Source organism: Macrotis lagotis, chromosome 1 (assembly GCF_037893015.1).
Source record: "Macrotis lagotis isolate mMagLag1 chromosome 1, bilby.v1.9.chrom.fasta, whole genome shotgun sequence".
In the NCBI taxonomy this organism is placed as follows: Eukaryota; Metazoa; Chordata; class Mammalia; order Peramelemorphia; family Peramelidae; genus Macrotis; species Macrotis lagotis.
In genome coordinates, this window is record NC_133658.1 from 883549519 (window position 1) to 883577494 (window position 27976).

A 27976-nucleotide genomic window follows, 5' to 3' on the forward strand; every position below is an offset into this window, starting at 1 on the left:
TAAATAGGACAGATATAATGGTACTGAGAAAGAAATACTTTAAAAAAAGCAAGAAAGCTTCACCATTTGAATTTAAACTGTTGTAAAACTCAAGAATGAACAAATTAATCTGTCATTTTTGTTGGAGCAAAGAATTAGAACTAAAGATGCCCATTAACTGGGGGGGGATGGGTGGGAAAACAAGTTGTGGTCCATAAATGTAATAGTGTAAGACTACTAATAAGAAATGACAAATAGGACAAAAATAAAGAAGTTTGGGAAGATCTATATGAATTGATGCAGGGTGAGTCAAAAATATATAAAATAGAACCTCGATTTATGAGTAACCTGATTTATGTATGCTTTGTTGAACAAGGAAAAATTTTTTGCAGAGTCTGTCTTGCAGGACAAACAAAAATTTGCAGTATAAGGTATGATTATTTTTAATGATAATGCAATGTCACATTTCCATGACAAAAAGTCAAAACAAATATTAGATTCCTAGTCAGATAAAGAAAAAAAAATCAGTGAGTGAAAACATGAAAGTGATTCAAAAAATGAAAAATAAGTAAAGGCTATAATGTTAGTCTTACTTTTAGTGAAAGGTGTAAGAGAAAGCAGTCCCACTGTCGAAATCCCCGATGTTCCCATGGAAAGGAGATTCTCCTTCCAAGCAATAACCCTTCCACCTCCTCCTTCTCATCTCATACAGGCACGACTCTTCTCAAAGGTAAAATGCAGTTTAATTTGTTTTATTTTTGGTTTATAGTGTATACTAATCATTGCTATTGCATTTCAGGTGCATTAGGGACAAAAAATAATCATTTTATTTGAATATTTTTGGGGGATGTTATACTGATCATCTGACTTTACATTATTTCCTATGGGAAAATTTGCTTTGCAATACAATCAAAATCTCATAACAAATTAAATTGCAAACAGAGATTCTACTGTATTCACAATGACCACAACATTGTAAACACAAGGAAAAATGAGTACTATTGAATATTAATGTTGAAGGGCAGCTAGGTGGTGCAGTGGATAGAGCACAGGTCCTGAAGTCAGGAGAAGTTGAGTTCAAATTCAACCTCAAACACTTAATACTTGCTTAGCTGTGTGACCTTGGGCAAGTCACTTAATCCCATTGTCTTGCAAAATAAAGTTAATGCTGAAAAATTACAAAAAAAGAAATGGATCTTGAAGAAGAGAAATGAAAAGATACTGTCCCCTGTCCTCTGCATAGGGAGAGGAGTCACTGATGTTAGAATCCTAATAAGATTTTTTTTCAAGGTACTGTGATCAGTTTTAATGATGTTTTCCTCTTTAACTTTTTTCTTTTTAAAATATGGAATGAGTCTCTGGAAAGGAGAGGGATATAAAAATGTAAAAATAAAATGTCATTAACAAAACAAATGAGCAAAGATTAGAAGGAAAACAAAAGTTGAGAAACAATTTTCACAGCTAGAGGTTCTAATAACAGTCTCATTTCTAAAATATACAGAGAAAATGGTCAAAGAATAAGGACAGGAATCTTTCAAATGAAGAAATTAAAGTATGTATGTATGTATATATGTGTGTGTGTGTGTGTGTGTGTGTAATCATATGAAAAAGTGTTCCAAATCATTAGTGCTTAAAGAAATACAAAATAAAACAACTATGAGATACCATATATACCTACCAAATTGGCTAAGATGACTAAAAGGGAAAATCATCAATGTGGAGAGATTTTGGGAAGATTGGGACACTAATATTCTATTAGTAGAGTTGTGAATTAATCCAACCATTCTGTAGAGCAATATGGAACAGTGCTCAGAGAGCAATAAAACATTATATCCTTTACCTAGCAGTATCAATACTAGACCTATGTTCAAAAGAAATCATAAAAAATGGGAAAAGGCTCAGATGTTCAAAAATATTTATAGTAGTTCTTTTTTGTAGTGTCAAAGAATTGGAAATTGAGGAGATGCCCATAAATTGAGGAATGTCTGAACAAGTATGCTATATGAATGTTATGAAGTACTATTGTTCTATAAGAAACCATGAATGATCACTTTAGAGAATAGAAAGAATTACATGAACTGATGCTGAGCAAAGGGAGCAGAATTAAGAAAACATTGTTCCCATTAACAGCAATGCTGTGAGTTGATCAACTATGAAGGATGCAGCTCCTCTATACAGTTCAGAAATTTAGGACAACCATGGGGGAGACCTGTTATAGTTAACACCATCCACATCCAGGGTAAAACAAAATGAAGCAAAAAACCCCCCAAAAAACAAAACCCAATCCACAGAATCTGAAAGGAAACTATTTTCACTTTTAAAAAACTTGTTTTTTCCTTTCTAGCCCATGGTTTTCTTTCTTTTCCCTTAGTCCTAATTCCTCACTCACAAAGTGATGATGAAGAGGATATGTCTGTCCAGCATTTTCAAAGAAGACTATGACATCAGGGAGGTGATGCCAAGACAAGCATGTGAATTGGATTTGAGTAAGGGGGATGCTGTGCTAAGTCACCCGCCTCTCTTTCCAGAGCTATCTGGGTCTAGTGACCAGATAGGAATCAGGATGACTGGAGATGGCCCTGAATGGGAGATAATCAAGGTTAAGTGACTTTTCCAAGGTCACACAGCTAGCGAATATCAAGTGTCTGAAGCTGGATTCAAACTCTGTCCTCCTGACTCCTAGGTCAGTGCCCTATTGACTGTACCATCTAATTGCCCCATAAACAAAATGACTAGTATGTAAACATGCTAAACACAAATGAACACGGACAGCTTTTAGTAGACTGTTTGCCTCTGAGGAAAGGGGAGTGGGAAGGGTAGAAAAATGTGCAACTTATAAATATGCAAGTGGATGAATGCAGAAACTTTCATAACATGTACTTAGAAAAATAAATAAAATATCAATAAAAATGCAATCATTAAAAACTTATTATTAAAAAAGTAATTATATTCTGTCACCTGAAGTGATAGTCATTGCAATCACCCAAGAAAATCTAGACCTAATATCAATTTTAAGTTGATTTAGTGCCCGAAATCTTGGGAATTGAGTCACACTGGCACATCACTTATTTTCCCAAAACCCTCTCCAAAAAAGGACAGTATTTTTCAGATAAAATGGAGGAACAGAAATGTGACCCCTTATCTACCCTCACTCTGCTAACATGTTAGTTTAGGTCCTCACTGATATATGTCCTTCATAATCAAAGATGACCATATCTTCATATACATGATGACAAAACTTGCTCGATTATGTTTATTATACAACCAGTCCTTCGCAGAACGAAGAAGATGGCATCAACCACACTGATGGATGTCTTTCAAAAGTGAAGATGACCATATGTTCACATACATGATGACATGACTTGCTCGATTTATACAACTAGTCTTTCAAAGAACGAAGACAACACCAACCTGACTGAAGTTATGCCCTTCATAATCAAAGATGACCGTATCTTCATATACACGATGACATGACTTGCTCAATTATGCTTAGTATACTTCTAGTCCTTTGAAGAAGACAACACCAACCAACCAAAGACTGGAAATCGGAGCATGATTATGTTTAGTATAGTGAGAGGGATGCTGTGCAAGGCACCCTTCTCACTTGGTCTATGCCAAAATCAAACACCTCAGGGTTTGATTCTTAGGGACTACTGGAGATGCTCTGGCTACTGCAGGCTCTAGGCTTAAATGGCCTTGATTCCTCTTTATCAGTGAGGTAATCCACATCAACAATGCTGGGCAAGCATAAGTCTGTTCTTTGTAGTAATATACAACAACCTGGTATATCCTAACCTGTCACTTGATGGGCTAATCCTCAGGATAGTCTTTCATCTCAGACTTACATCTGTAATTATGATCAGAACTATGATGGTACCTAATCGTGTCCTAACCTTACACAACATGATACATTCTAACCTGCCATCATCAGTATGATCTTTCCTCACAGATCAACCGTCTCAGAGTTGTGATAGGATCTATGACATTATCTGATTTTCAATGAACTTATTTGATCAGCTGGTACATCCTAAACCATCTCTCAATGGCCTAATCATCAGTATGGTCTTTCCTCTCATATCTTCCACCTTTGTTCACCAGATGTCAACCACGAGGCTTTCCTAGGTGAGAGCCCCTCTCTTGGGGTGAACCCATTCCAGGATGGTCCTGTCCTTCACAGAGAAAAGAGAACTCTTCCCAGGGCTTCTGCTGGCCTCTCCAGGATTAGTTATGTTACTACACTAGCTGCCTCATGGCGCCCATCTCCACCAGACTTGAGGATCTGAACCTGACCCTTTCAATCATTTGAGGGTAACAGGTCATCATCTACCCCTTCAGAATGGTGCTTCCCTATCTCTCAGGACCGACTGACCCATGCTCAACTGCTATTCACATGAAACTCTTCTCCACTTAGGAAGAAATAGGAAAAATATTCAATGCATATTATAATGAGGAGAATGTTATACAAAGAAATCCTTCTCACTTGCCCTCTCCCTCTCTTGCCTAGATCAGGAGCCTTCTGATTGGTCTCCGTAACTCAAGTTTCTTACTAGCTCACGTCATTCCAGACACAGCTATTTCACAAATTCCCCTGATTTCAAATGTTATCTATGATCAAACAGCTTCTAAAGTTATATACAACCTGGCCTCAACTTATTTTTCTGATCTCATACTCTCCTTTTTTCTCAAAGTTACTAATTTATTGGCTTTTTCTCAACCCTCATTCTCATCAACAGGTTATAATTGACCCTGTTGACCACTCTCTCCTTCCTTGACACTCCTTCTCTATCCTGGTTCTCCTCCTGTCTTATCAGTCTGATCCTATTCAGTTTCCTTTGTTATATCATCATCTAGATCATGCCCTTGTCCAAGTCTAATACTCTTTCATTCTATACTTCTGGTCAAAAACTGGTTTCTCAGACTCTAGTTAAGAATTATAAATCTGGGGGAGGCTAGGTGGCGCAGTGAATAAAGCACCAGCCCTGGAGTCAGGAGTACCTGGGTTCAAATCTGGTCTCAGACACTTAATAATTACCTAGCTGTGTGGCCTTGGGCAAGCCACTTAACCCCATTTGCCTTGCAAAAACCTAAAAAAAATAAAAAAAAAAAAAGAATTATAAATCTGAATGTTGCCTTAGGACGTAAAAATATCAGTCTGCCATGTCAGAGCCTGTTTCGTACATCTAAATGTTGATTTGGCCTGTGTCAATATTACCTGGTCAGCTTTGTAATAGCATCAATAAATTTCTTCACCTGGATTAACAAACCACACAGATAAGAGATATCTTGGATGAGAAGAGAGCAATTCTATGACTATTTGTAAACATTCCCTTTCTAACCTAAGTGGGATTTTTATCAATATGAACTTATTGTAAATATTATAACTTATGAGAGGATCATAATGTAGAACTATGTATTTATATGAAATCTCATTGGTTATTTTAGTCAATTTTATGATTCTTTGTCCTTTCTGTATAAAATATCTCCAAAATTTTTTATCAGGGTTGGCATTTGTAAGAATGTCAACCATCCATGGATTCTTGATAAGATCCTAGAGAATAAAACTTCATTTAAAAAACTAACTTTTCTTATTTCATCTTAGCTTAGGAAAATTATGTTTAATACTTGCTAACCATGGTTATCCCTTAGGGTTCTGTCCTGGGCCCTTTTCTCAGTTTATACTATTTTATTTGGTAAGTTCACCAGCTTCCATGGATTTAATTACTATCTCTACTTTGATGATTCTCAAATCTACCTTTCCTGACCAAATCTCTCTGCTGACCTCCAATCCTTTCAAACATTTCAAACTGGATGTCCAAAAGAAATCTTATACCTCAAATGTCCCAAACAGAATTCTTTATCTTTCCCCCGAATCCCTACCCTCCCATCTCCTACCTTTTCTACCAGTTATTTCTTCTTCCTTCTCAGAAATGTGTAAGTGAACTAGATTTAAATGAGATAGGTCTGTAACATCACCAACCTCACTTTCTCCTCCAGAGCCATCTAGGTCCAGTAGCCAGATATGGATTAGGATGATTTGAGATGGTTCTGGATGCAGGGAGAGACATAGCCCTTTTTAAGCTAAGGGCTTTAATAGGTCTTGATTTGACTGGGGTGAGGCCCACACAGTAATTAAGGTAGGTATGAAATAAAAAAGAAAAGAAAAGAAAAGCCTTTTGCATAGTCAAAAAAAAAATCCATCTGAGAGGGAACCCTCTCAGTATTTGGGCTAAAACAAGAATAATGGTCATTTACATGTAGTCTAAGTCAATCTAGATCCAAGAAAATGGCTAATCAAAGAGAGCCAGAATCTTCCCTATTACTGTAGAGGAAAACACCATGCTCCTAGTCTCTCAGGCATGAAACCTTGAGATCATCTTAGACTCCACAATATTTCTCACCCTCATATCCAAGTTGTCAGAGCCTACAGACTTCATCTTTGCAACCTCCTTCAATCATCATCTCGCACCTGGACTATTGTAATAATCTACTGGTGGGTCTGTCTGCCTGCCTCAAGTCTCTCCTCACTCTAGCCCAAAATGGCTAGACAAGTGGCTCCCTACTGTCTCCAGGATCAAACACAAAATCCTCTTTGGCATTCAAGTTTCTTCAAAGACTTCTCCTACATTCTGAGTCTTCTTATACCTTGCTTCCCCACCCACCCAAGATTCTACAATATAGTGACATTGGCCCCTGACCATTCCAATAACAAGACACCCCATCTCTGTTGTCCTCAAAGCCTAGAATGTTCTCCCTTGACTCTAACTACTGACATCTCAGGTTTCCTCTAAATCCCAACTACATTCTAACTTCTACAAGTAGTCTTCCTTCATCCCTCTTCATTCTGGTACCTTTCCTGTTAATTATTCCCTATTTATCTTGTGTGTAGCTTTCTTTGCAGTTATTTCCTTGTAAGTTGTCTCTCCTGTAAGGTCCTTGAGGGTGAGGCTGTCTTTTGTCTTTTTTTGGATCCTTAGTGGTTCATAAAGTCCTAGCACATGGTAAGTGTTTAATAACTATTTAATGAATGATCTAAAACATTTGGCCTTTTGTCTGTTCTGTCTCCCATCTCCCTGTCTTTGCACTGGCAGTGCCTCCTGCCTGGAATGCCCTCCTTCCTTACCTCTGCCTCATAGTCCCTCTCTTCCCTTAAGATGTAGCTCTGGACCATCTCCTGCATAAAGCTGTCCTAATCTTCTCACGTTGATGGTTCCTATGCCAAACTACTCTGTAAATATTATCACTATCCCATTTATTCTTTGACCTTATCTTCCCTGTACCAAGCAGTGTCTGACCTACCTCAGGACTTCATAAATACTTGCTGAATGACTGGTGCCTCTAGAGTCTGCCCTCTCAAGGTAGATAGTGCTGGTGCTTATTGTTATGTCAGCTGCTTCTGCTCAGGGGGTCTCTCATAAGCAGTGTTGAAGACAGCATTGTCTAAAGCTACTGTGATTCCCCCGACTTCTCTTTGCATTCCCCAGAATTTCTCCTATTTGTCATTTCTTTATATTTCTGGATTTCTGCTCTCTTTTCTACATGATGATTGGCTGGTTCTTATCCTTCATTATCAAAGAAAAACAAAATGACATCACTATGTCTTAGACAAATTACAGTGTGTCCCACTGTGGTTGCTCAGGCCAACACAAACATGGAATTTTCTACCACAGGTTGGGTACATATAGTCTATGCGAACACCTGGGCTATTCTAAACTTACGTATGCCATGTTTCCTTTGAGCTGCTTCCATTCTGCCTTCCTCACTGATGAGGGCACACCATGCTGGGCGGTCCTGTGCCAGGGTCTCCCATGCTGTATAATTAATTCTAAAGTTCTTCAATGAGACCTTCAGGGTGTCCCAGTATTGCTTCTTCTGACCCTCTAGTGAGTGCTTGCCTTGTGTGAGTTCTCCATAAAATAGTTTTTTTGGCAAGTATACATCTGGCATTCTAATAACGGGTCTAGCCCATCGTAGTTGTACTCTCTGTAGTAATGTTGGAATGCTAGGCAGTTTAGCTCCAGAAAGGACCTCAGTGTCTGCTATCTTCTCCTACCTTGGGATCTTCAGAATCTTCCTATGACAATTTAAATGGGAAGTGATTCAGTTTCTTGCCATGGTAGATTCTCCAGGTTTCACAGGCATACAACAATGAGGGCAACACAATGGCTCTGTAGACCTTCAGTTTGGTAGTCAGTCTAATACCTCTGTTCATCCAAACTTTCTTTTGGAACCTTAGTACTGAGCTAGTTCTGGCAATGTGTGTGTCAACCTCATTGTCAATGTGAACCTCCTTGGAAAGGACACTGTGAAGTTAAGTGAACTTGCCCACTTACTCGGAACTTCTCCATTTGCAAAATACAAAAACAAAGATTCTCCAGAACCAATCTCAAGTTCTCAGTTTGGGATTTATTTCCTGAAGGCACAATGGTCTGCTCACAATTCCTTGAACACTATCCTCACTTTCCCATCTCTGTTCCTGAATGCTGTCTCTCCTCCCATCTCTTGGCTTCCCTAGCCTCCATCAAGTCTCAGTTCTAAGGTAAAAAGGCCTTTCCTGGCCCCTACTAGCCTGCTCACCCCCAGTTAATAACACTTCTCTCTCATTTTACTTTTCCATCAATTCTACATATTTTAAATGTATCTGATCCTTTACATAAAGTTTCTCTTAGCAGAATGTATGTTCTTTGAGAGCAGACTGTTTTTTTCCTTTCTTTGTATCCCCAAATATATATATATATATATATATACACACACACATATATATATATATACACATATATATATACATATGAATATGATTGCTAAATGACTATTGCCCACGTCCTCTCATTAGTTTAGTGTAGGAAACCCACCTAATGTCCTAGGAGTTTTCTTTGTTTTATCTTAACATCTCAAGGATATTAGTGGAATACACCCAAAGTCTGCTGGTTATCTCTTTACAGAGGTGGAGGATTACAAGTAGAGAGCTCTGCAGAGAATGTAAGATTTGGTTGATGGGTTGGCTAGCTCTGTTGAACTGCATTTTTTTCTTTCAATTTTGTTCCTTGATGTAAGGGATGGCTCTTTGGAAAGGGAAAAAGGAGGTATATGTTAGGAAAATAAGATAATATAAAAATGAAAAATATAACTAAAATTTAAATTAAAAAATTGTTCTTGTCTGACACTGCTAAACTATATGTATATAATAAAAATGCAAAATACAAAGTATCAGAATAGCAATGTAGCATAATCAAACTCCTTAAACTGCGTAATTTCATTAAAGAAAATATATTTTAGTTGGGAAATAAGTTACTTTAAAGAAACAATGTGATCAATTTCATTCTTGCCAAATTAGCTTAGTATTTTAACATTTCCTAAGACTGAGTGTTAAAAGAAAATAAGAAAATCGAATGAAAAACCTATTTTAAGTTCTAACGATAAGCTTTATACTATGCTAATGAACAAAATCAATTTTAAAGGGATTGCTAAGCATATTGATAGACAACACACTTCTATAATTATGATATTTCAAATTTAAGATGCATGTTTACTAAACACTTCCCTTGGTTTTAAAAGTTCCTCTTCAATACTTCATTATATATTCTTAACAGTGTGGACAATCCCTCTACCTATATAAATCAAAACCACTCCAAAATTAAGGAGACTATGTATGGGTGAAAAATTCATCTCCCTTCTTTCCTTCAGTAAGCCTGGTCAGGAGTTTCTCTAAATCTAATTTGGACAGACACTGGGAAACTGCCAAATCATCTGCCATCTGGTCTACAATGGGATGGATCAGGCATAGATGCTGAGCATCCATGGGCAGCCTCATACCCTGAAGAACTATCACAACAGGGCAAAACTAATTTTAAATTAGAATAAAACAGATGAGACTTGCAGTCTTTTTGGGAAAAAAAAGACCTAAATAAGAGCATCGTTTTTTTTAGGTTTTTGCAAGGCAAATGGGGTTAAGTGGCTTGCCTAAGGCCACACAGCTAGGTAATTATTAAGTAGATGTCTGAGACTGGATTTGAACCCAGGTACTCCTGACTCCAGGGCCGGTGTTTTATCCACTACGCCACCTAGCCGCCCCTAAGAGCATCATTAACCTAAGAAACTGAATACTAAGATCTATGTACAGAATTATAATAATGAATTAAAAAGTTAAGAGAGTCGAAGAGCTTACATTATATTAATACCAAATATCAGAGTATTTTATTTGGCCCATATCATATTCCCAACCTCAAAATTATTTATAATTTATTTATTCTATGTCTTAACACATTATGCTAACAGTTACCCTCCCCATTACTGTAACTAGATTTCTACCCTCAAAAGAAAAACAGCAGATTCCTAAACATTATAAGAAACAATAAAACTGAGAAAATATATTAAGATAAATAAATTCTTCTCCCTACAGTCTAAGTAATAAATTCATATGCAACATCAATGATCATATACAAATGATCTTAGGAAATCCAGATATTTCAAATGGATAAAATGGCCTTTCCTGCCTGACCTGCAATCTTTCTCTGGTTTAACTCATTAATACAATTTATCATAAATCTCATCAGGTCAAAAGAGAGATTACTTGATTCATTGGTTTTAAAATCAATTTTATTCCATGTTAATCCAAATTTTTTCATCAATTTTTAATTTCTGCTAAGCCTGTACCCTTCCTAAAATGAGCTTATTTTCTCAAATGAGTTAACCTATGAACACTCATATATACCTTCTTCCTGTGTGGATTTTATCTACAAAATAAACAAGCTATACCAGACTATGTGCTCACATATTCAGAAAGAGAAAGACTTCTGAAAGTAAAGCAGCAGACCTAAGATTCAAACATGGGAGCTCTGAATTGATTTTCAGACTTTTTTTTTGTTCTTCAGTTGTTTTCCAGTTATGTTCAATGCTTTGTGTCCGTGTTTGGGATTTCTTGGTAGGGATGCTGGACTGGTCTGTCATCTCCTTCTCTGGTTCATATTACAAATGAAGAAACAGGCAAACTGATTAAATGACTTTCCCAGAGCCACATAATCAATACATGTATAAGGCCAGATCTGAACTCAGGAAGATGGATCTTTTCTGTCTCTGGGCCCAACATTCTATCTACTGAGCTACCTAGCAGTCCCAACTTTAGATTTAGATGACCTCTAAGTTCACTTCAGTATGTGGAAATAAAGACAGAAACAGAGTGTAAGGAAAAAGAGAATAAAGGAAAAGAAAGGGGAGAGACAGAGAAAGAGAATAAGGAGGGAGAAAGGAGAGACAGAAAAGAGAAAGGGGGGAGACTTTCAAATTACCTAGTTTCAAAAGGAAACAAGGATATAACTGTGTATCACCCCAGATAACTTCTTTCACTTCTTCCTCTTCCAGTAAATGAGTTGGATAAGATGGTCTCTATAAGTCACTTTCAGCTCCATTGCTAATTCTAATCAAATTCAAACAGGGATGAAAAGGACTTACTGTTCTCACCACAAATTGAAGTGTCTTACTCATACCTGAGTTTTTTGATCTATCCCACACTCAATATGACAGTGTATCCTATTTCCATTTCATCAGGGAGGGGCAAGAGATGCTTATGCTGATTTATATCTCTGTCATTAGGTCTAATACCTTCCATTTAATCTATAGCTACCTTGTATTTACCTTGCCACACCTATACATGAAGGCCAGGATGATGGACTTGCTTAGAGGACAAATAACAACAGGTCAACAAAAGATCACCTTGCATAGTACTAAAAAGTTGACTGTGCCTGTGTGACCTTTGCTGAGTCATGTTACCTCCCAGGCCTCGCTTTCCTTTCCCTCCTAGCTTTGATAACTTGGCCAAGGTGCACCTCTTCTATCTGGCCTCCTTTTTGAGGCAGGCACATCTTTTTGCTTGTCTCTGCATCCCCAGAGCACAGCACAGTGTCCAGTTTAATAGTCACTTGCCTGGAAGACCATTTGAGGGCCCTCCCAGCTCAGTTCTGGCTTTTCAGAAATCTAGCATGTGGGTCAAAGTCAGGATATCAAAAGTCAGGAGACTCTGAGATTAGCTTTTTTATCCACCAAGTCAAAGTCTCTTAACTCAGTCCAGTGAAAACACCTAGAAAGGCCTTGAAGTGCAATGCCAAAAGGAGAGGGAGGAGTTATCACATATGGAAAATGAAAGGGAACAGGGAGAAGAAATAAGCATTATAGACCATTTATGTGCCAGATACCAGGCTGAAGGTTTTACAACTTTTATCTCATTTAATCTTCACAATAACCAGGGGTGGCAGGGGAGGCACTGTTATCCCCATTTTTAAAGTGAGGAAACTGAAGCAGAGGTTTCAGTGATGTGTCCATGGTTAAAGCGCTACTGTCAGACCAGGTTTGCACTTGGAGGCTGCATTCTGTGGCCTGGACACAGGAAGACCTAAATTCATATATCCTGGCACCTCCCTGGGAGGGGGGTTGCCAGGTACTCAGTGGTCCTGGCCCACAGGAGGCATCAGGGTCCCTCAGGAAACCTTCCTTCCACCAGGAACCTCCCAGTATTTGATCAAAGGCATCTCCTGGAAGCAGGTATCTGGAGCTGGAACAAGGAACAGGAGCCTCTTAGTGCTTCCTTCCAACTTCCCGTCCCTAGCTCATCTGCACACAGCAATTGTAGGAACTTCACAGAACCTCTGGAGCTTGCACAATGCCTCTCAGGACTTCAGACACCATAGTCATTCACATCACATCATTGCTGATTTTCTTATTTTGACAAGGCCAAGGACTTTGGAGACAAGAGCTATGTGTTCTGGGTCCTCAATAGTGGGGCGATGGCCCCTGCTAGGGGTAGGGAGTGGGCAAACCTCTACTTCCCAGGATGACAGCTGAGGGCACAGGCCTAGAAGCATTGTTCTCCTTGGGGCATAGGGACCTGAACTGTTACAGTGGCTCTGAGGGTAGATGGTGGCATGTTTTCTACACTCAATCCATGCAGCCTCCTGTCTGCCCCTCAAGATGCCCATGCTCCCTCACCCAAAATGGACTAATGATGCCCTATGAGTGGTTGATGGGATTGCAGGTAGTGGGTGTGATTGGCACCTTTTTCACAGGCATTGGTTGCTTCACCAGATGAAGGCTGGTATGACTAGGGCAGAAGCTGGCCCGGCCTTCAGGAAGATGTTGCTACTCCCAAGGATCCTACACCTATCTGGCTGTTGGGAGCAGTTGCTCAAAAAAGAATAGTATATAGGGGCAGCTAGGTGGCGCAGTGGATAGAGCACCAGCCCTGGAGTCAGGAGTACCTGAGTTCATATCCGGCCTCAGACACTTAATAATTACTTAGCTGTGTGGCCTTGGGCAAGCCACTTAACCCCATTGCCTTGCAAAAAAAAAAAAAAAAAGAATAGTATACAACTTACACTTTTTGTTTTATATTTTCTTTTTTATACATGTAATCATTAAATGAAAATTATAGTACAGCAGATATTCTTCAACATTTCTGCATCATGGACCCAAACCTTTGGCAGTCTGGTAGGACCTACACAACTCTTCTTGGAATGTTTTTAAATAATTGAGAAAAATGTTAAATTTCAGAAGGAAATTAGTAAAAACTAATAATTTTTTCTCTAAGTTAACATTCTCTGAAATCTATCCATACACCATTCTTCTACCTCCTCAACCAGTTCCTAAAGGATACATGTAATGATGTTACCTAGTTTCTAAAAATACATATTAAATACAGTGGTAACAAAACTGTTCCATTTGTATCCCCTTCTGTATATTTTAATATTTGATAAATGTTTTTTTATACCTATTATTACCTCAGTCTTCCCTCCCTCTTCAAGGCAGTCACCCCCCGCTTTTGTAGCTATAATATTATTATCCCCCACTTTAGAGACTTTGGATGGTTTACCATATACACAGGTAAGGAGGAACAGAGCTGGGTTTCAATCTCTAGTCTTCTGCCCCCAAAATTTAAAATCCAATAGAAAGAAAAAGACTAATGTAAAAGTGTAAGACAAGGGACAGCTAGGTGGCTCAGTGGATAGAGCACCAGCCCCTGGAGTCAGGAGGACCTGAGTTCAAATCTAATCTCAGACACTTAATAATTACCTAGCTGTATGACCTTAGGCAAGTTACTCAACCCCACTGCCTTGCAAAAAAAAAAAAAAAAAAAAGAAAACCTTTTCAACCATTCTGAAAACCAATTTGGAACCATGTCCCACAACTTAATAAACTGTTGCTATCATCTGAATCAGCAGTACCACCAGTTGGCTTACATATGCTCAGAGAAATGAGTAACAATTGAAAAATTACAAAAAGAATGATTTCAGAAAAACCTGGAAACACTTGTATGAACTGATGCAAAATCAACTGAACAGAACCGGGAGAAGAAAAAAAAAATAGAATAACTAGAAAGATAGAATTTAAGCAACAGGAATCAAGTATAAGAGTCTGAAATATTTTTTTTAATTTAATATTTTCTTTTTCCAACAATTACAAGTAAAAATTTTGTTTCTTAAAACTTTGAATTCCAAATTCTTTTCCTCCCTCTGAACCCCCCCCCATCGAGAAGGAAAACAATTTGATACAGGTTGTACTTGTATTATCATTCAAAACATATTTCTATGTTAACCATGTTGTGAAATAAAACAGACCAAAAAAGATATAGACAATATAGAAAAATTATGTTCTGATCTTCATTCAGATTCCATACATTCTTTCTCTAGAGATGGATGGCATTGTTCTTTGACCACTGTATTGCTGAGAATAGCTAAACCATTCATAGTTGATCATCATGCAATATTGCTATTACTGTACATAATGTTCTCCAGGTTCTGTTCATTTCTCTTTCAATCAGATCGGGTAAGTCTTTCCAGATTTTTCTGAAAGCATCCTACTCATCATAATTCTTACAGCATAATAGTACTCCCATCATAATCATATACAACTTGCTCAGCCATTTCCCAATTGAGACATCCTCTCAATTTCTAATTCTTTCCCTTCACTAAAGAGCTACTAAGTATTTTTCCTTTGTTTTTTATCTCTTGGGACACAGACCTAGTAGTGGTATTACTGGATCAAAGGGTATGCATGATATCATAGTCCTTTGGACATAGTTCCAAATTGCTTCACAGAATGACTAAATCAGTTCATAACCCCACCAATGGTGCAATAGTATTAGTTTTCCCACATTCCTTCAACATTTGTCATTTTCCTTTTCTGTCATATTAGCAAGGTAGGTGTGGGGTGTAGCTTATTTTGATTTGCATTCTACTAATCAATAGTTATTTAGAGCATTTTTCATAACTACAGCCTGATTACTTCATCGGCAAACTGCCTGCTCATACCCTTAAGAAATGGTTTCTTATTTCTATAAATTTGGTTCAGTTCTTTCTATATTTGAGAAAGAGGTCTTTATCAGTAAAGTTCATGCGTTGCACCTCCCCACCTCTCCCATTTTCAACTTCACTGTAAAAATTCTTTCAAGTCTTTTTAAATGTAAGATAATTTACCCCATTGTACCTCTCCTTTTCACTTCTCCTAGTGCCTTTCTCTTTCTCATCCTTTAATTTATTCTTTTGGATAATTTTTTCATCATGGTCAACTCAACTGTATACTCTGTCTATGGACTCCTATCTGCCCTAATTAGGAGAAGGCTTTTGGATGTTATAAGTTCATTTCCATATAAGAATGTAAATGATTTAACCTTACTGAATCTTTTGTGATTTCTATTTACCGTTTTATGTCTCTCTTGAGTCTTATAATTGAAAGAAATTGGCTAATACAATCCTTTATATCAGGAAAGCTTAAAAGTTGTTTCACTGACTATATTATCTCTTCCCCTGAAAAACCTTGTTTTGCTGAGATGATTCTTGGTTGTAATTCTAGCCCTTTTGCCCTCCAAAATATCCTATTCCCAGGCCTCTGATTCTTTAATGTGGAATCTGCTCAATCTTGTTTTATCCCGATTGCAGCTCCATGATATCTGAATGACATTTTTTGGACTGCTTATAACATTTTCTCCTTGACCTCTAAGCTCTGGAATTTGACTATAATATTCCTGGGAGTTTTAATTTTGGAATCTCTTTGTGGATTCTCCTAAAGTCCATTTTACCCACTGGTTTCAGGACATCAGGAAAGTTTCCTTGATGATTTCTTGAAACTTGGGGGCGGCTAGGTGGCGCAGTGGATAAAGCACTGGCCCTGGAGTCAGGCGTACCTGGGTTCAAATCCAGTCTAAGACACTTAATAATTACCTAGCTGTGTGGCCTTCGGCAAGCCACTTAACCCCATTTGCCTTGCAAAAAACCTAAAAAAAAAAACCACCCTAAAAAAAAAGAAAGAAACTTGAAGGCTATGGTTCTTTTTTTGATAATGACTCTCAGGAAGTTCAATAATAATTAAATTTTCTCTCCAGGTTCTATTTTCTAGGTCAGTTGTTTTTCTAATGAAACAGTTCACATTATCTTTGTTTTTTTATTCTTTTGTTCTGTTTTCTTGATGTCTCACAAATTCATTAGTTTCCACCTGCCAAATCTAATTTTTAAGGAGTTGTTTTCTTTTTCTTTTTTAGAAACCAATTTGGCTCTTATAATGTAATATCTAGAAATCTGGTCCAGATAAGATGCAGCTTCACTCTCCAGTCCTTAATTCTGCAACTGTCTCCTCCTGGATGGATACACCAAAGTTATATCCCTGGGGATAAGGAGCTGAACCCACATTTTGACCGTGCTGCATTTTTCGATCAACAGTTGGATTTCAGGTTTCACCTTTTCAAGTATGTCTACCGACTGCTGGTTGCTTTTTAACATCCCATTAGGCATCACAAATACTTTAGTTCCCTAGAAGGCCTCCTCACACTCATCCTACTTCCTCTTCTTCAAATTGGGACCATCCAATCCATCATAGCTATTGGTAAGGAGGATGGGATCAGGAACAGGGAGATTCATATCTGAGTGAATCTGAGTTAAATCATGGATGTTTAAGATAGGCTCCTTCAACAAACTATCAAGTTCTAACAACTTCTTTGGGAAAAAATTTGCCACCAAGTCTTCTGCCTCACTTGTGATCTGCTCCCTGAAAGAATCAACCTTGAGCTTCACTTCCTGATCCACCTTCAGCAGGGAGGCCATGGCTGGGGCGGGCCACGTCCACTCAGCTGGGGGGAAGGGGTCTGGGGTGCGGACCGGAGGACTTGAATATTCAAGCCGGCCTGTCTGGCTCCCTCACTTCCTTGCTGCTGCCTCCTGGGCACCTGCCTGCCTTCCTGCCTACCTCCCTGCTCGCTCACTAGCTTGCCCCGAGTTGTTTTCTTTAATGAATTTTTGTACCTCTTTTTCCATTTGGCCAATTCTGTCTTTTAAGAGTTTTTCTCTTGAGTAATTTTTGTTAATCTTCTTCCATTTGGCTAATTCTGTGAACAGTACTTTTTATTTGATTTTTGTGCTTCCTTTACCATTTGGCCTACAATGTGGTGTTTTTTTAAAGGTATAATTTTCTTCAGTATTTTTTTGTGCTTTCCATACTAAGCTATGACTTTTTTCATGATTTTACAGCATCACTCTCATTTCTCTTACCAATTTTCCCTCTCTTATTTGATTTTTAAAATATTTTCTAAGGTCTTCCATGGCTTGAGACCAATTCATAATTTACTTAAAAGCTTTGAATGTGGTTTTCTTCTGAATTTGTGTTTTGATCTTCCCTGTCTCCATAAGCTTCTATAAGAAGTCAGATCTTTTTTTTCTGCTCATTTTCCCAGTCTAATTCTTGTCTTCTAATTCTATGATAAAGTGGGGCTCTTCTTCCAGAAGGGAGGACTGTTCCAAGTTTCAGGGTTTTTTTGTAGCTAATTCTGGGGACTCCAGAAGTTTTAAGTTCTTCTAAGGTGGTATGATCTTGGGAGAGGTTGTATTTACTACTCTCCTGGCCTTTTGCTCTAGTCTTTGAGTAACTACAGGAACTCTTCTTTAAGTGTGACCAGTCTCAGCTCACCTGTGAAAACAAACTCTACTATGCTGCTAATGTTCCTCCTCAATGAAAGGAAAGACTGAGACCCTAATCCAAAAGTGAACAATGCAACAAATTCCTGCCTCCCCACCTCCAGTGACAAAAAAGAACCCCTGTGAAGTCTAGAAGTCAAGACTGTCATTGAAGGAAAGAAAATTCATTTGGGCCCCCACTCTATTCCAATTAGTGTCAGTCAAACTGATATGATTTCATAGGAGTAGTAATTACAATCTCTGTATATTAGATCCCAGAGCTAGAAGTACAGATTATAAAATCATTGTGTAACTAAAGGAAGGTAGGTAGTGGCCCTCCACCCTTGTTTTGCCTTGTCTTGATGTCCAAGCCCAATGAGGTAGAGGTGACTCAAATATATGGAAAGTTCCAGTTTGTTTTTATACTTCCTGAGGCAACTAGGTAGAGCAGTGGATAGAGCACCAACCCTAGACTCAGGAGGACCTGAGTTCAAATCTGCCCTCAGACACTTAATTGCCTAACTGTGTGATCTTGGGCAAGTCACTTAACCCCATTGCCTTGGGGGGAATAAAGTATTTTTATACTTAATCATCTCCTCCTGCCTAATCTAAGAAGTAGTCCATCCATCTTGTGACCACCAAGTTGTTATGTATAATTTCTACTGTATCTTCTCCTGCCTAACCCAAGGGAAAGTTTATCCATCTTGTGACTACTTAGTTAATGGAGATGTTGCTTGCTTCACCCACTAGTGAATTTGCTGATATTTGTTTCTGCCTTTGGTTCACATATGTCTTGTGAATCAATGGAATTATCCTGCATTTGAGGTAGCTTTTGAATGTCTAGCTATCAACCCATATCAAAGTTGGACCCTGGAACGGGAGGGCATCTCAAATCATGAACATGAACTTAAGTCCACTACATCATAAACCCTTTAATAAAGTACTATTGATTCAGAATTCTGCCTCAATCTCTTCCATTGTTGGAGGGACAATTTCAATCACCACAACAGCAAGCATGCTAGCACTCCCCCTTTCTCTGGGTCCAAGACACAGATCCAAATATGGGCAATGCCACAAACGAAGTCCTGTCATGTCCTTCTGACCAGTTGTCTGCTGCCCCCCCACCATTTCTGTCAACCTTCTAAGTTGTCTTGAGATGGAAAATTGTTTCACTCCATCCTTTTATGGTTCTTCTGCTCCAGCAGTTGTTTTGAAGTATTATTTAAAGCTGTTTGGGGAGATTGACAGGGAGTTCAGGTAAGTCCCTGACTTTTCTCTATCATATTGACTCTGCCCTTGATTTTCTAAAAAACTTTTAATGAAAAAGATGAGGGCTGAAAAGACACTCTGAATTAGATGTATAGAACTCATGAAAAGACAATCACTGAAGCACTTTTTTAAATGTAAAGAAGAGAAAAGAAGGAAACATAGACAAACAGGCAGGGACAACTTAGAAAATTACAAGCTAAACATAATAGAGATTAATATTTTGTATACAGTTCTCTCTCTGTTCTATTGTGTTTGTGAAAAAAATTTCTATTTTGTTTATGTTCAGAATTAATATTGAAATGAAGGTTAAAAATAATCTGATAAAAGAACAGCGATGGAATGGTTTAAAAAAGTCAACAACTTATTACACATGAAAAAATGTAAAAAAGTAAAAACACTGAATTAGAAAGGTAAAGATTAAAAAAGAAAATGGAAGGCTAGAACAAAATTTACTAGATATCAGCGGAAAGCCAAATAGCAAGGGTGGCATTCATCCAAATATGTTCACTTTTCTCCCAGACCCACTATTTATTCTCTGGACTTTCTACCACAGCCTCACATTTATTCTAACTCTAGAGAAGCTTCCTCTGATTAGCCAGTGTCAACCTGAAACCTCCACCGGAAGAAACGTCCAAGTCAGCCATACTCATTCTCCATAGGCTCCACTTCTGACTCAGGAATTTTACATCTCTAACATTTTGTTTTTTCACCTTGGAGCTACTTCAATCCCCTGTGGTCCTATTCTCTGATTAGACTGTTCCTACCCCAAACCTCGATTTCAGGAAGAATTTGATCTGGTCATGTTTTATTTTCCTCCTGATACACTAACTCACCAAACTTTTTATAACTCACCTCTGAGAGAGGTATAAATTTTTCAGTTCTGTGATCTTAGGGCTAGTCATAAAATTTGTCTGCCTCAGTTTCTTCATCTGTAAAATGGGAATAATAATAATAGAAGCTACCCACTAGGTATCCACAATAACCCTAGAATTGTTGTGAAGAAAAAATAAATTATTTGCAAACCCTAGTATACTACATAAATTTTAGCGTTATTAGTAAATTTTTTTATTATCTTCATTTATGAGTTTTTTTATGTCTTAATAAATGCTGTTTTTGTAAAAGTACCATGAAGAGCTGAGATTTATGCATACATTGCAGATGTCATAAATTGTTGGTGTTGATTGGTTTTATCTACCATTTCCTACCTCCCTTTTAAGAAATTCTGTTATCAGAAATGGTTATTTGAAGAGAGGAAGGGAGGTAGAGAAATATCATACCACATAAGTAAACAGTAGCAATAAAAAACTATTAAAATGGATGTAGGGCTATTAAATAGCTGTAACTATCAAAATTGATATAAATTATTATAAAAGTTGAAAAATAAAACATTACCAAACTCCTTTAATTAGTCAAATTTTATCTTAATATCTAAACTAGGAAAGAACAAAGCAGTTTATAGGCGAGTTACAGGCCAAAGATATTAGTAATTATTATTTTTAAAATATTAAATAAAATTCTAGCAGAAAGACTATAGCATTTATTGAAAAATTATCAACTTGGATTTATACTAGGGATAATATAATTATATCCAAAACAAGATGCAGAAGCATATAGTTTTTATCAATAGATGCAGGAAAATACTCCCACAATATAACATTCATTTATACTAAAAACTTTACAAAACACTGGCACAAAAAAACTTTTAAAATATGAAAAACTATGTAATGAAAACTAATGGAATAGAGAAACACTTAACTTTCTCAATCAGTAGAAGAATAAAGCAAGGAAGCCTCTTTCCTCCCTAGAAACTGAATTCTAAAATGCTAAGAATAGAAGAAAAGATAAAAACAATAATACACAGAAAGACAAAAGCACCCCTATTTGTTGACAATATAGTAGTTTATAGGGAAAAAAACTGTAGAGAATCAGTATAACTGAGACAGTAGTTTCCAGGAAAGCTGCAGGTTCTGAAGTAAACTCAAAAAAATCAATAGCCAGCCTTTCTACACAGCAATAACAAAACACAATTAAAAACTGAAAGGGACACTTCCCTTTCAAAATAATATAAAAATACACAGAATATATGAGCCAATCTACTATATAGCACAACCAAGACACATAAATAATTAAAAACATTTTTTAAAGAAATAATGAAGAGGGGCAGCTAGGTGGCGTAGTGGATAAAGCACTGGCCCTGGAGTCAGGAGTACCTGGGTTCAAATCCGGTCTCAGACACTTAATAATTACCTAGCTGTGTGGCCTTGGGCAAGCCACTTAACCCTGTTTGCCTTACAAAAAAAAAACAAAAAACCTAAAAAGAAAATAATAATGAAGAAAAACCATTGGCAACTGTGGAGAGCAGGGAATGTAATAGGAAATGACTATAGGCAGAGAGAAAAACAGTCCAGGCTAAAGAAGGTCTGAAATGAGATGCATTCTATGTGTGTAGAGAAGAGACATTTTAAAAAAGTGCTCTGGGGGCAAAATTAAGAAGACTTGAAACTGACTTAATATGGGTGGAATGAGAATTAAGGATTACTTCAAGGGTGCCAATGTGGATGACTGAAAGGATGCAGAATAGTACTCTAAATAGAAGTGAGAATGGGGGAGGGGGGAGCAGATGAGTCTTAGAGCCCAGGAAAATAATCAGGGCTGAAAATAAGGATTTGGGAGTCAAATGCTTAGAGATCATTGAATTTATAGAAGCTAATGACTTCCAACTATTCTTTAGTCTAGGTCATGTCTTGATCATCTCTTTATTTTTCTAATGGAGGACCCCAAGGATCTATATTTGGTCCTGTGCTGTTGATCATGTTTATCAGTGACTTGAAGAAACACAACAAATTTACAGATGACACCAAGCTATATAATCACTTTCAAACTAGTTTTACAGGTACTGTAGGAAGGTAGACTTTAACAGAAATAAATGCCAGTCAGTATACAAAGATTAAGCACCTCCTCCTGTACCAGGCACTTTGATAAGCACTGGGGATACAGAGAGAAGCAAGAGACAACCCCTGCCCTCTGGGAGCTCACAATCAAAAGGGAAAGACAACAAGTAGACAAATGTGTAAAGACAAGCTATTTACAGGATAAACAGGCATTAGCATTAAAAGGGAAAAGATTTCTATAGAAGATATAGTTTTAATATGGGTTTGAAGGAAACCAGGGAGGAAGAGCACTCAAGGAATGAGGGACAGTCAGAAGGCTGATGTCATTGAATTATACAATTTGTAGGAGAAAACAAAGAAGACTGGAAAGGTGGCAAGGAGGTAGTTATGTAGTGCTCTGAACACTAAAGGAGTTTGTATCTGATCCTAGAGGCAACAGAGAGCCACTGGAATTCATGGAGTTAAAAAGTGATAAAGTCAAGCATAAGCTTCAGGAAAATCATTTGAATAACTGATCGAAAACAGGACTAGTAGAGGGAAAGACTGGAAACAGACAGAGCCACCAAAGGCTACAGAAGTCCAGGTGTGAGATGATAAGGATCTACCAGGGAGGGCACCAGTATCAGAGAATAGAAAGAAGCACATTCAAGAGATGTTGAAAAGATGAAAACAACAGGACTTGGTACCTTGAATTTGGGGTGGAGGTGTTGAGAGATAGGAATACAGGACGATTCCTATGGTGAGTAGGAGAATGGTGTTACCCTCTAATAAGAGTAGAAGGTTTTGCACTTGAGTTAAAATAAAGTCAACTCCATTAAATAAAAAATGCGAGAAGGCATGGACAGACAGCAACTCTTTTGAAAGGAATCTATAGGGGCAGCTAGGTGGCAGAGTAGATACAGCACTGACCCTGAAGACAGGAGGATCTCACAGATGTGATCTCAGACATTTGATACTTACTAGTTGTGTGACATAGGACACATCACTTAATCCCATTGCTCCACTCCACCTCCCAAAAAGAAGAAAGAAAAGCATATGTAGTTTTTAGAAGACTGAAGGAGTCTGACAGTCAAAAAAGCAGGTTGGGCTGCATTATACTGCTTTTAAGAATTCTGGCCTGGTCAGATCTCAACAGGAAGATTATTCAATTTTGGGCACTTTGGGTTTAAGGATATTAACAAGCAAGAGAATGAAGAAGGCAACCAGAAGGAGAAGGACCTGGGTCTGTACCACATGGGTGATGTTTAAAAAAAAAAAAATAGGCCTGGGCCTGTTCATCCTGGAAAAGGGTAGACACAATAGCTTTCTTCAAATACCTGAAGGGCAGTAATGCGAAGGAGAAATCAGACTTGTCCTGCTTGGTTCCCAAAGAGCATAACCCAGTGCAGGACTGTCCAAAATGCAGTTGCCTGTGGGTTTAGTATATGCTTTAGCAAACGAATCCAAGCTGCCACAGAGCTCTCACTAAAATGGCAAATCAAAATATATTGACTGTTGTTTCAATAAGAATTTTTAAAAGTAAGATTGCACAGCCCTGACCTAGAGCAAGAGGTAGAAGATGCAAAGTCACAAACTTAAGTGCACTACCAGGAAAAAGTTCCTAACAATGAGTCACAGGAAGAAAGGGCTGTCCTTGAGGATTTTCAAGCAGAGGCTGGGATAGCTACATAATTATCACCATCACTACCATTTTAAATGTATTAGCTCACATATTATGTAGTTCTATCATTATTACCAATTGAGAAAATTGGAAGCACAGAAGTTAATAAGCAAGATGTCCAACTGTTTCCTGTTCCTTCTAAGTTATTAAAGGCATATTTATATCAAAGAAGGAATTTGGTAGGATACTTCCCCCCCCCTTTTAAATGGTTTATATGACATCACTGTTCTTTAAAAATTTGGTAAAATTAAAAAAATTTTGGTAAAATTCACTTGTAAATTCATTTGGTTCTGTGGCTTTTTTCTTAGGGAGCTCATTTATTTCTTTTTCTAAAATAGGATTATTTAAATATTCTATTCCTTTTTCCCCTAACCTGGGCAATTTATATTTTTGAGCATATTCATTCATTTCATTAGGCTATGAGTTTTATTGGCACATAAATGGACAAAATAATTCCTAATAATTCCTTTAATTTCATCTTCACTGTGGTACATTCATTTCTTTTCATTTTTGATACTGGTAATTCGGTTTTCTTTGTTTTAATCAAATTAGTCAATGGTTCATCTATTTTTATTACCCCCCCCCCCCCATAAAACCAGCTCTTTATTTCATTAGTTCAACAATTTTGTTTTTAAAACTTTCAATTGTATTACTCTGTTCCTTGATTTTTCAGGATTTCTATTTTGGTGTTTAATTGGAGATTTAAAATTTGTTCTTTTCTATTTTTTTTAGTTGAATGCTCAATTCATAGTTATGCTCTTTTTCTCTTCTATTTATGTAAGTATGTAATGACAAAAATTTTCCCCTAATTAGTGCCTTGGAAGCATCCTATAAATTTTGCTATGTTGCCACACTGCTATCATCGTTAATTATTTGTTCTTTGACCTACTCATTCATAAGAATTTTAGATTATTTACTTTCAAATTAATGTTTAATCTATGCTTCCAAGGCTTTTTAGTAACTGATTTTTCTTGCATTATAGTGTAAAAAGCATTCATTTAATAGCTCTGCGTTTTCGAATTTGTTTGTGAGATTTTTATTGTCAATTTGTCAATTTCTGTGAGGGTGTAATGGACAATTAAGGGAAAAATACTTTCTATTTCCACTCAATTTTCTCTATAGTTGTCATATATGACTCATCTAAAATTCTCCTTAACTTCTCGTTTATTTTACAGTTAGATTTATCTTGTTTTGAGAGTGTAAATTGAGGTTTCCCAACTAGTATAGTTTTACTTTATTTTCCTGTAACTCATTTAATGTACCCTTTAAAAATCTTAATGTATATACATAAATATTGATACTGCATCATTGTCCATGGTTACTTCTTAGTAAATGTCATTTCCCTGATTATCTTTTATTAGGTCTTCTTTTGTTTTTTCTGAAATCATGATTACTACCCCTGACTTCATTTGAATCATACACAGAAGATCTGCTCCATTTTAATTTCGTGTCTTTGTTTCAAGTGTGTGTTTTTTTTAATGAACAAAATATTGCTAGATTTTGGGTTCTAATCCAGTCTGCTATTCACTTCCATTTTATTCCAATCATTCATTCATTCCAATCACATTCACGATTATAACTGTTAACTGAGTATTTCCCTCTATCCTGTTTTTTTCCTGTTCATCCTTTTTTTTAACTCTATCCCTCTTTGAATATCTTTTGCTGCTTACTACTGTCTCATTTAATCTTTCCTCCCTCATCACTTTTTCCCTTTTCTTTTTTCTTCCTTTTTTTTTTGCAAGGCAATGGGGTTAAGTGGCTTCCCCAAGGTCACACAGCTAGGTAATTATTAAGTGTTTGAGGCTGGATTTGAACTCAGGTACTCCTGACTCCAGGGCCAGTGCTCTATCCACTGTGCCACCTGGTTGCCCCTAACTTTTTCCCCTTTTCTCTTAGCCCCTTCCCGTTAACTGAGATGGATTTCATACACACACACACACACACACACACACACTTCCCTCTTTGAACCAGTTCAGATGAAAGTTAAGTGATATCTATTCCCCAACCCCATATTCCCATCCATTGTAAAACTCTTACTCGCAAATCTTTTATATGAAATAATTTTTCTCATTCTCCCCCCTTGTTTCAGAACAACCCACTTTCTAATTTTTCTCATTCTTCCTCCCCCTTCTCTTAGATCAGATCAATTTCTCAATCTCACTCTTTTTTCTTTTTCTTTAAGGTTTTTTGCAAGGCAATGGGGTCAAGTGGCTTGCCCAAGGCCACACAGCTAGGTAATTATCAAGTGTCTGAGGCCGGATTTGAACTCAGGTACTCCTGACTCTAGGGCCAGTGCTCTATCCAACTGTGCTACCTAGCCACCCCATCAATCTCACTTTCTTTTAAGATTATCACAACATAACATGAAGCATAATATAATTTAACAAAACATTTACACCCATGGCCTCCAGGTACACTCCTTCTAACTTCCCTAATATTGATAGTTTTGGGGGTTACTCTGTATCCTCTTCCCATCTAGGAATGTAAACAGTTTAACCTTTAAGGTCCTTGTGATTTCTTATTCTTGTTTACTTTTTTATACATCTCTGTGAAGTTTGAAATAACTGAGAAAACAAAGTTTAAGCTTCCAAACATTTCAATTTATTATGCAATGCATGCCAATTGCATAACAAATAGGGACCGGGCCTCCTTAATTTGGTACTAGGTCCTGAATATAGGGGAGACAGATTTTTATGTATTAAAAGTACAAACCAGACTACAATCTTAAGTAATCTGACTGGAGGATTAGGATCTTTTCAAACTGGAAGGGGAGAAAAAAACAGATACAATTTCTTGAAATCAGAAAGAACAGGTCCCACTACCTCCAAGTCAAAGGAACAAGGAAACAGTAACTGAGTTATCAGTACGGGATCAGTTTTCATAAAAGATATATTTAGTGCTTGAGATGTATGACTGTGAGAAAACTCCTCTGATCAAGCTTTCAATCTGATTGGGTCACTGATCAGCATACCCGAGGTCATTTAAAGATAACAAACTAATGAACTAATTCATACAATATTGTCATAATTATAATGGCAAATGATGATTCTCTCATCACCATCTATCTTCAGTCTAAAACTGCAGAATTATCCCTTTCTTTATACTAGAGGGTGAAATAATCAGGGTTAAATGACTTGCCCAGGTTCACACAGCTATGTCATGTGCCTGAGGTCAGCTATAAACTCAGATTCTCCTAACTCCAGGACTGGTGCTCTATTCATCATACCTACCTGCCCCTTAATATTGTATTCTTAAATCATCTTTTACACTAGTTTTCACATTGGTACTGCAACTAAAGAAAATGTGAACTTTTAAGAATCATTGTCCTTATTTTACAGATCAAAAACAGAACAGAGTCAAACTTCACATGGCCTACACTTTCCAAGGAGTAGAAAAGAGTTTTACTTCATTAATTTCCCTCTGAAAAATCTCTTTCTGATTATCCTTGTTTACATAAGGAATCAAGGATCAATGGATGTATTTGCAGGAATGCTGGACCCAATCAATCAATAATCTATGATCACTAAAAAAAAAAATGTGATCACTGAGGGTAGGAATCATGTTTACAACAGAGCTTTGTATTCTCTAAGCTATCTAAGTATAACGTTATGGCTGTATCCAGCAACCACTGAAGTTGTTTAATAAATGATTGTGAAGAAATGTATTACAACTTTTAAATAATTAAAAAGTGAACCACTGAAGGGGTCTGGTCATTCTGAGAAGTTGGTGCCTAAGACTCAAAGACAAAAACAAAATTTGTTAAGAGAAATATGGAAATCTATTGACTTACAATTGCAAAATGGAAAACATTAACTCAAACATTAACAAATATCTCTCTTGATACTATTTGACAAGGAACAAAATTAATTTTGAAAAACATATTGCTTGCCTTTTCAATGAGGAAGAAGAGGAGGAAGGGAAAGAATTTAGAACTCAAAATTTTCAAAATTATTTTAACATGAAATTAGAAAAAACAAAATATTTAAAAAGTTAAAAGAGAAGGAAAAACATACATTTTGATAGGTAAAAATGAACTTTAAAAAAAGACACTGTTAAATGTATTCTTCAGGTCAATGAATTAAAACAACAATCCATTATGAATGGAAGTGTGTTACAGCAAATATATTTTATAGCATTTCAAGATGTTAATCTATATTCACCTAGAATCTATCAGAGAAAACTATATTATTTGCAAATTTAATGAAATACCATGGACAAAATAAAAAATTTCTTTCCAGGATTAAGCTAAGGCT

The 27976-nt window shown here is 37.0% G+C and overlaps 1 protein-coding gene and 1 pseudogene across 3 annotated transcripts in view; both read right to left on the reverse strand.

Moving 5' to 3' along the window:
• UBE4B (ubiquitination factor E4B) overlaps positions 1-27976 on the reverse strand; it is a 124791-nt gene that overhangs the window by 72188 nt on the left and 24627 nt on the right. The gene's annotated exons all lie outside the window — the stretch shown is intronic.
• LOC141509171 (proteasome activator complex subunit 3 pseudogene) lies at positions 14-27973 on the reverse strand (annotated as a pseudogene).